The 8,981-nt window shown below is 47.5% G+C and overlaps 1 pseudogene; it reads left to right on the forward strand.

Annotated features, from left to right (window-relative positions):
• Positions 1-7,261: 7,261 nt before the first annotated feature.
• On the forward strand, positions 7,262-8,053 carry LOC116483723 (uncharacterized; annotated as a pseudogene).
• The last annotated feature ends 928 nt before the right edge of the window (positions 8,054-8,981 follow it).

Here is an 8,981-nt window from a genome sequence, read left to right on the forward strand (position 1 = left end):
CTAGTGGTGTTCTTGGTATCTTTTCATATTTGAGGCTTTGGGCTAGTGCTGAAGTATTACACTCACCATCCGAGGTGTACAGCACTTTTGGTTTAATATTGAACAGATGGAACTGTTTAGTTCTGCATCTTTGCAGGTATACGGAATGTGCCTACCAGGAATCTGCTTTATATCCATTGAAAGCGAGAAATAATACAGTAAAACTTTGCCCGGCTAGAGGCTTTGAAAGAGTGGCATATTCTGGTTTAATTCTATTAACTTGGAAGTGTGAAGGTGAAAAAAAATTCAAAACTTAAATTTCCTGTTGAACGCAATTGAAAATATGGCCACTGATTCCACTTTTCTTCTCTAGTAAGGTTGGATGTTCTGATTTACTTGGTGTTTTATTATAGAACTGCTAGTGTGCCTGAGTCTTACATTGTGAAGATACTTTTTTAAAACTTGAGATGTAAGAGGATGTAAATGGTTTTGTAGATCAGGCTGGATGAGAACGGACACTTGTAAACATACTTTCTAGACTAAATCTCTGATGGCCACTTGTTTCTTATTAAACTCATAAAAATAAAACACATTGGATGGAGGGTGGGAGTAGAAAGGAGATTGATGTGTTTTAATTGCATGTCATTGTTTCATAACAAGGCAGAACATATGGTAACCCTGGCTTTGGACCTACAGAAGGAAACACATTTTACTACCTGCTGTATGCCAGAGGTTCTTGAACACCTGGAGGGATTACTGCAGCACAGATTGCTGAACCCTAATCCAGAGTTTCTGATTCACTAGGTCCAGGGCGGGGCCTGGGAATTTGCACCTATAAAAAGGTCTCAGGTGCTGCTGGTGCTGCTAGTCCATAGACTACATTTTGAGAACCACTCTTGTCTATTAACTGTAAATTGTAGAGCTCTAGAAAAAAGCTTAGTTTGGTCTGGGTTAAGAACCACACAGGTTATGGAGAAAATCATGAAGGATTCAACCCTTGATCCCAGCCTAGTGTGGATTTCAGGTAACAAGCAATACACAGTGACATAACACAATTCTTGGTTTTCATGATTGTCAGGCCTCTGAGCCCAAGCCAAGCCATTGCATCCCCTGTGACTTGCACGTATACATCCAGATGGCCTGAAGTAACTGAAGGTCCACAAAAAAAGTAAAAATAGCCTTAACTGATGACATTCCACCATTGTGATTTGTTTCTGCCCCACCCTAACTGATCAATGTACTTTGTAATCTCCCCCACCCTTAAGAAGGTTCTTTGTGCCAGGTGCGGTGGCTCGCGCTTGTAATCCCAGCACTTTGGGGGGCCGAGGCGGGCGGATCACAAGGTCAGCAGATCGAGACCACCGTGAAACCCCGTCTCTACTAAAAATACAAAAAATTAGCCGGGCGCGGTGGCGGGCGCCTGTAGTCCCAGCTACTCAGAGAGGCTGAGGCAGGAGAATGGTGTGAACCCGGGAGGCGGAGCTTGCGGTGAACCGAGACTGCGCCACTGCACCCCAGCCTGGGTGACAGAGCGAGACTCCATCTCTCAAAAAAAAAAAAAAAAAAAAGGAGGTTCTTTGTGATTCTCCCCACCCTTGAGAATGTACTTTGTGAGATCCACCCCTGCCGGCAAAACATTGCTCCTAACTCCACCGCCTATCCCAAAACCTATAAGAACTAATGATAATCCACCACCCTTTGCTGACTCTCTTTTCGGACTCAGCCCGCCTGCACGCAGGTGAAATAAACAGCCATGTTGCTCACACAAAGCCTGTTTGGGGGTCTCTTCACACGGACGCGCATGAAACCCAATACAAACTCGACAGTAGTTCCAAATAGCCGGAAAACGGCACTTTCATTTTTTCCATCCTACGAGAGCTAAATAATTCTTGTCGTAAAATGGGCAAATGGTCTGAGGTGCCTGACATCCAGGCATTCTTTTACACATCAGTCCCTTCCTAGTCTCTGTGCCCAGTGCAACTCGTCCCAAGTTTTCCTTCTTTCCCTCCCGCCTGTCCCCTCAGTCCCAACCCCAAGCGTTGCTGAGTCTTTCCAATCTTCCTTTTCTACATGCCCATCTGACCTCTCCCCTCCTCGCCAGGCCCGGCTAGGTCCCAATTCTTCCTCAGGCTCCGCTCCTCCGCCCTATAATCCTTTTATCACCTCCTCTCCTCACACCTGCTCCGGCTTACAGTTTCATTCCGTGACTAGCCCGCCCCCACCTGCCCAGCAATTTACTCTTAAAAAGGTGGCTGGAGCCAAAGGCATAGTCAAGGTTAATGTTTCTTTTTCTTTATCCCAAATCAGATAGTGTTTAGGCTCTTTTTCATCAAATATAAAAATCCAGCCCAGTTCATGGCTTGTTTGGCAGCAACCCTGAGACACTTTACAGCCGTAGACCCTAAAAGGTCAAAAGGCCGTCTATTCTCAATATACATCTTATTACCCAACCTGCTCCCGACATTAAATAAAACTCCAAAAATTAGAATGTGGCCCTCAAACCCCACAACAGGACTTAACCTCACCTTCAAGGTGTACAATAATAGAAAAAAGTTTCAATTCCTTGCCTCCACTGTGAGACAAACCCCAGCCACATCTCCAGCACACAAGAAATTCCAAATGCCTGAACCACAGCAGCCAGGCGTTCCTCCAGAACCTCCTCCCCCAGGAGCTTGCTACAAGTGCCAGAAATCTGGCCACAGGGCCAAGGAATGCCCACAGCCCGGGATTCCTCCTAAGCCGTGTCCCATCTGTGTGGGACCCCACTGAAAATCTGACTGTTCAACTCACCTGGCAGCCACTCCCAGAGCCCCTGGAACTCTGGCCCAAGGCTCTCTGACTCCTTCCCAGATCTTCTCGGCTTAGCGGCTGAAGACTAATGCTGCCTGATCGCCTCAGAAGCCCCGTAGACCATCACGGACGCTGAGCTTTAAGTAACTCTCACAGTGGAAGGTAAGCCCGTCCCCTTCTTAATCAATACGGAGGCTACCCACTCCACATTGCCTTCTTTTCAAGGGCCTGTTTCCCTTGCCTCCGTAACTGCTGTGGGTATTGACAGCCAGGCTTCTAAACCTCTTAAAACTCCCCAACTCTGGTGCCAACTTAGACAATACTCTTTTAAGCACTCCTTTTTCTTATCCCCACCTACCCAGTTCCCTTCTTAGGCTGAGACACTCTAACTAAATTATCTGCTTCCCTGACTGTTTCTGGACTACAGCCACATCTCATTGCCGCCCCTCTCCCCAACCCACGCCTCCATCTCATTGCCGCCCTTCTCCCCAATCCACGCCTCCATCTCATTGCCGCCCTTCTCCCCAATCCAAAGCCTCCTTCGTGTCTTCCTCTCGTATCCCGCCACCTTAACCCACAAGTATAGGACATCTCTACTCCTTCCCTGGCAACCGATCACATGCCCATTACCATCTCGTTAAAACTTAATCACCCTTACCCCCCTCAATGCCAAGATCCCATCCTACAGCACGCTTTAAAAGGATTAAGGCCTGTTATCACTCACCTGCTACAGCACGGCCTTTTAAAGCCTATAAATTCTTCTTACCATTCCCCCATTTTACCTGTCCTAAAACCAGGCAAGGCTTACAAGTTAGTTCAGAATCTGCGCCTTATCAACCAAATTGTTTTGCCTATCCACCCCGTGGTGCCAAATCCATATACTCTCCTATCCTCAATACCTCCCTCTACTACCCATTATTCTGTTCTGGGTCTCAAACATGCTTTCTTTACTACTCCTTTGCACCCTTCATCCCAGCCTCTCTTTGCTTTCACTTAGACTGACCCTGACACCCATTAGGCTCAGCAAATTACCTGGGCTGTACTGCCGGAAGGCTTCACAGACAGCCCCCATTACTTCAGTCAAGCCCAAATTTCTTCCTCATCTGTTACCTATCTAGGCATAATTCTCATAAAAACACACGTGCTCTCCCTGCTGATCGTGTCCGATTAATCTCCCAAACCTCAATCCCTTACAAAACAACAACTCCTTTCCTTCCTAGGCATGGTTAGTGCGGTCAGAATTCTTACCCAAGAGCCAGGACCGCACCCTGTAGCCTTTCTGTGCAAACAACTTGACCTTACTGTTTTAGGCTGGCCATCATGTCTCCATGCAGCCGCTGCTGCTGCCCTAATACTTTTAGAGGCCCTCAAAATCACAAACTATGCTCAACTCACTCTCTACAGCTCTCGTAACTTCCAAAATCTATTTTCTTCCTCACACCTGACACATATACTTTCTGCTCCCCGGCTCCTGCAGCTGTACTCACTCTCTGTTAAGTCCCACAATTACCATGGTTCCTGGCCCGGACTTCAATCCGGCCTCCCACATTATTCCTGATACCACACCTGACCCCCATGACTGCATCTCTCTGATCCACCTGACATTCACCCCATTTCCCCATATTTCCTTCTTTCCTGTTCCTCACCCTGATCACGCTTGGTTTATTGACGGCAGTTCCACCAGGCCTAATCGCCACACACCAGCAAAAGCAGGCTATGCTATAGTATGATCCACTAGCCCACCTCTTAGAACCTCTCATTTCCTTTCCATCGTGGAAATCTATCCTCAAGGAAATAACTTCTCAGTGTTCCATCTGCTATTCTACTACTCCTCAGGGATTATTCAGGCCCCCTCCCTTCCCTACACATCAAGCTCGGGGATTTGCCCCCACCCAGGACTGGCAAATTAGCTTTACTCAACATGCCCCGAGTCAGATAACTAAAATACCTCTTAGTCTAGGTAGACACTTTCACTGGATAGGTACAGGCCTTTCCTACAGGGTCTGAGAAGGCCGCCGCAGTCATTTCTTCCCTTCTGTCAGACATAATTCCTGTTTAGCCTTTCCACCTCTATACAGTCTGATAACAGACCAGCCTTTATTAGTCAAATCAGCCAAGCAGTTTTTCAGGCTCTTAGTATTCGGTGAAACCTTTATATCCCTTACGGTCCTCCGTCTTCAGGAAAAGTAGAACGGACTAAAGGTCTTTTAAAAACACACCTCACCGAGCTCAGCCACCAACTTAAAAAGGACTGGACAATACTTTTACCACTTTCCCTTCTCAGAATTCAGGCCTGTCCTCGGAATGCTACAAGGTACAGCCCATTTGAGTTCCTTTTTATTAGGCCCCAGTCTCATTCCAGACACCAGACCAACTTAGACTGTGCCCCCAAAAAACTTGTCATCCCTACTATCTTCTGTCTAGTCATACTCCTATTCACCGTTCTCTACTACTCACACATGCCCTGCTCTTGTTTACACTGTGGGTTTACACTGTTTCTCCAAGCCATCACAGCTGATATCTCCTCGTGCTATCCCCAAACTGCCACTCTTAGCTCTTGAAGTAAATAAATAATCTTTGCTGGCAGGACTATGCTGAATCTCCTTAGGCACTCTCTAATCAGATGTCCTGAGTCATCCCAATTCTTAGACCTTTTATACCTGTTTTTCTCCTTCTCTTATTACATTTAGTTTTTCAATTCATACAAAACCATATCCAGGCCATTACCAATCATTCTACACGACAAATGTTTCTTCTAACAACCCCACAATATCACCCCTTACCACAAGACCTCCCTTCAGCTTAATCTCTCCCACTCTAGGTTCCCACGCCGCCCATAATCCCGCTTGAAGCAGCCCTGAGAAACATCGCCCGTTCTGTCTCCATACCACCCCCCAAAAATTTTCGCCGCCCCAACACTTCAACACTATTTGGTTTTATTTTTCTTATTAATATAAGAAGGCAGGAATGTCAGGCCTCTGAGCCCCAGCCAAGCCATTGCATCCCCTGTGACTTGCACGTATACACCCAGATGGCCTGAAGTAACTGAAGATCCACAAAAAAAGTAAAAATAGCCTTAACTGATGGCATTCCACCATTGTGATTTGTTCCTGCCCCACCCTAACTGATCAATGTACTTTGTAATCTCCCCCAACCTTAAGAAGGTTCTTTGTGATTCTCCCCACCCGTGAGAATGTACTATGTGAGATCCACCCCTGCCCGCAAAACATTGCTCTTAACTCCACCGCCTATCCCCAAACCTATAAGAACTAATGATAATCCACCACCCTTTGCTGACTCTCTTTTTGGACTCAGCCCACCTGCACCCAGGTGAAATAAACAGCCTTGTTGCTCACACAAAGCCTGTTTGGTGGTCTCTTCACACGGACGCGCATGAAAATGATTGCAAGTCATAGCCAGGTATCAAGTGAGAAATTCGGTTTCATTTGCAAGGCTTAGAGAGGCCAGGTGATTCTAGAAAAATAGGCCTTGTATTTGTTTGAAACCAGTAAAGAGCTTTAGGTGCTTATTAAATTGAAAGCTTTGTGTTCTTACTGATTTTGTATTTTATTTTATTTCTTTTGAGATGGAATCTTGCTCTGTCGCCCAGGCTGGAGTGCAGTGGCGTGAGCTTGGCTCACTGCAACCTCCGTCTCCTGGGTTCAGGTGATTCTCCTGCCTCAGCCTCCCAAATACTCGGGATTACAGGCACCCACCACCACACCTGGCTAGTTTTTGTATTTTTAGTAGAGACAGGGTTTCTTCATGTTGGCCAGGCTGGTCTTGAACTCCTGACTTCAGGCGATCCACCCACCTCGGCCTCCCAAAGTGATGGCATTACAGGCATGAGCCACCGCACCCGGCCCAAAAGCTTTGTGCTTTTAAAGATATTAGACATGTTTCTTGTTTTTTAAAAAAATCTTGACAATAATGGAGGATAATAAGACAAACATTTTTCCAAAAAAGAGAAATCATTGTGATTATTTTGTCGTATTGGAATGTTGGATACTATAGGTGGCTTCACTAATCATCAAGCATGCTATGGATTTTCCATTTTTATAGGATCTATATCTCAGTTAAGGTAATACTGGTAATTCTTGTGCTCCATTTGAAGATGAAAAATATAGGCCAAATTCATAGACTTTGCATAGAAACTGGATAATGAAGACAGCTCTGGAGGAACACATAGATACACACACAGAGACACACATATATATAAAGTAGACACACATATGCTTTTTAAAGTTTATTTTTTACAGTTTCAGAGCTTTTAAAGCGAAATCCAGCCCCTCCCCTCTCCCAGAGTGGACGGCCCCTCCCCTTTCTCTGAGTGGGCGGGGACAGCGGTTGCATGGGCCACTTTCCTTATGATGTCACAGGTCCCTCTGGACAGGCTGCTGCCTGGCCACGCCTCCTTTCTCTTTCATCTTTCTCACTGACCAATGGGCTTGGAGTATTCAGGCCACGCCCCCTATTCTGCATTCTAGTGGGGCCCTGGTTACGCCTCCTGTGGCTCAGTCGCACAGCTGCCTGGTCGTTGACTGGAGGCATTCAGCAGTGCTCACTGGGATTTTGCTGACGTGGCCCCAACCCCGCCTCCCTCCCCACCCCACAATGTCAGGAAAAACACAACAGGGGAAACTGGCCGCAGCCAAGAAAAAGGTAAAAACGCACCAGGTCATGGCCCCCAACCCAGCCACAGATCCCCTCTGATGACAAGACCGGTGCCAGAGTCCATGCCACTCCTGAGGCATACCAGACTGGGCCCCCCAACCCCAGCGCCTCTGGGCTCCCCCGACCAAAGTCTTGTCAGTCAGCCCCACCCCTTCAGCAGGGAGCCCAGTCCCTGCCCTTGCCAATCACCCCAGGGTGACTTTGGGCGGTTGACTCCTGGGGCTCCCTGCTCCACACTCGGCCCTCACCTCCTGCCGCCCCAAGCCCAACCTCCCTGGGCTCTTTGGGCTTGTGTCTCCCAGGACCTGGGTCCCCCAGCCCCAGGCCCTGCCCTCGCCAGTCGTCCCTGGGTGACTTTGGGCTGGTGACTCCTGGGGCTCCCTACTGCAGACTCTGCCCTCCCCTCTTGCTGCCCCAAGCTCGACCTCCCTGGGCTTCTTGGGCTGGCGTCTCCGAGGACCTGGGTCAAAACTGTTGTGTTTCCCTCCCCCATCATGGAGTGGCTACTTGGGCATCGCGCTGATGTGGTCCCCTCCCCTGGGAGGAGTGGAATGTAGTGATGTCACAGACCCCTGGGAACTGTCATTACTGCTGCAAGACCAGCCTTTGATCTTACAACCCAGTCCCCTAAGTTTTCTCACCCCGTGTCTGGTTCCTCTGGTTGCAGCACAAATTTCCAGCTGGAAGGGGAGTGGAGACTATGGGACTAGGAGCAAGAGGTTTCAGGCTGCCTTATTCCCTTAACAATGTCTAACTGACAGTGGGAAAAGCCTACACTTCGCCCGTGAGCTCAAAACGTTGACAGTATCTCTGGGTGGCAATGGGAGAATGGGTTTGGTTTGGTTTTCTCCCAGGCTTCTACTTTCCAGAGAGACTTTAACATTTTTTTCTGAGTTCTCCACGCTTCTGGGACCAGACTGTCCTTCAGTCAGTGGCCTCTGAAATGAGATTTGCCCGTCTTCTGTGGAATAGATCTTGGGAAACTGAACTTGACAGCTTGAATCTTCCTCATATCCTCTCAACCTGGGGTACTTTGAGTGCCACAGGATAAATGTGGGACATCTTTCTGAAGCATCATTTTCCCTTGATTCTCTTGAGAAAAAACATTAATGTACTTAGAGATGACAGACACATAGGTTTCCAAGCATATACCAGACTTCTCTCTGAAATGAGGCTTGGGTTGTCATCTTCCTGATAAATTCCCAGATTTAACAGAAAAGCTGCCTTCTGCCATGAGGACACATTGATATGAAAGTGTGAGAGGTACCGGTGCACTTCTTCACACCAACAGACGTGTGAGGATGTATGACTCTAAACCACACGGCCTACAGTTCCTGCCTGCTTAATGCTTAATTTCTACCTCTGCCCCTGGTTTTGGTCCCTGGCAGCTGCTGATTCAAGGCAAAACCCCAGAGCTTGGAGTCAGAGGACTGAGTTTAAGTTCCAGTATTGCCTTTTTCTTTCTTTCTTTCGTTTTTTCTATCCATGATATCAATCCCTCTCAGTCACTAAATGATTGTGACAACACCTTGTACAGT

The sequence above is a fragment of the Hylobates moloch genome, unplaced genomic scaffold (genome assembly GCF_009828535.3).
Source record: "Hylobates moloch isolate HMO894 unplaced genomic scaffold, HMol_V3 SCAFFOLD_15, whole genome shotgun sequence".
NCBI lineage: Eukaryota > Metazoa > Chordata > Mammalia > Primates > Hylobatidae > Hylobates > Hylobates moloch.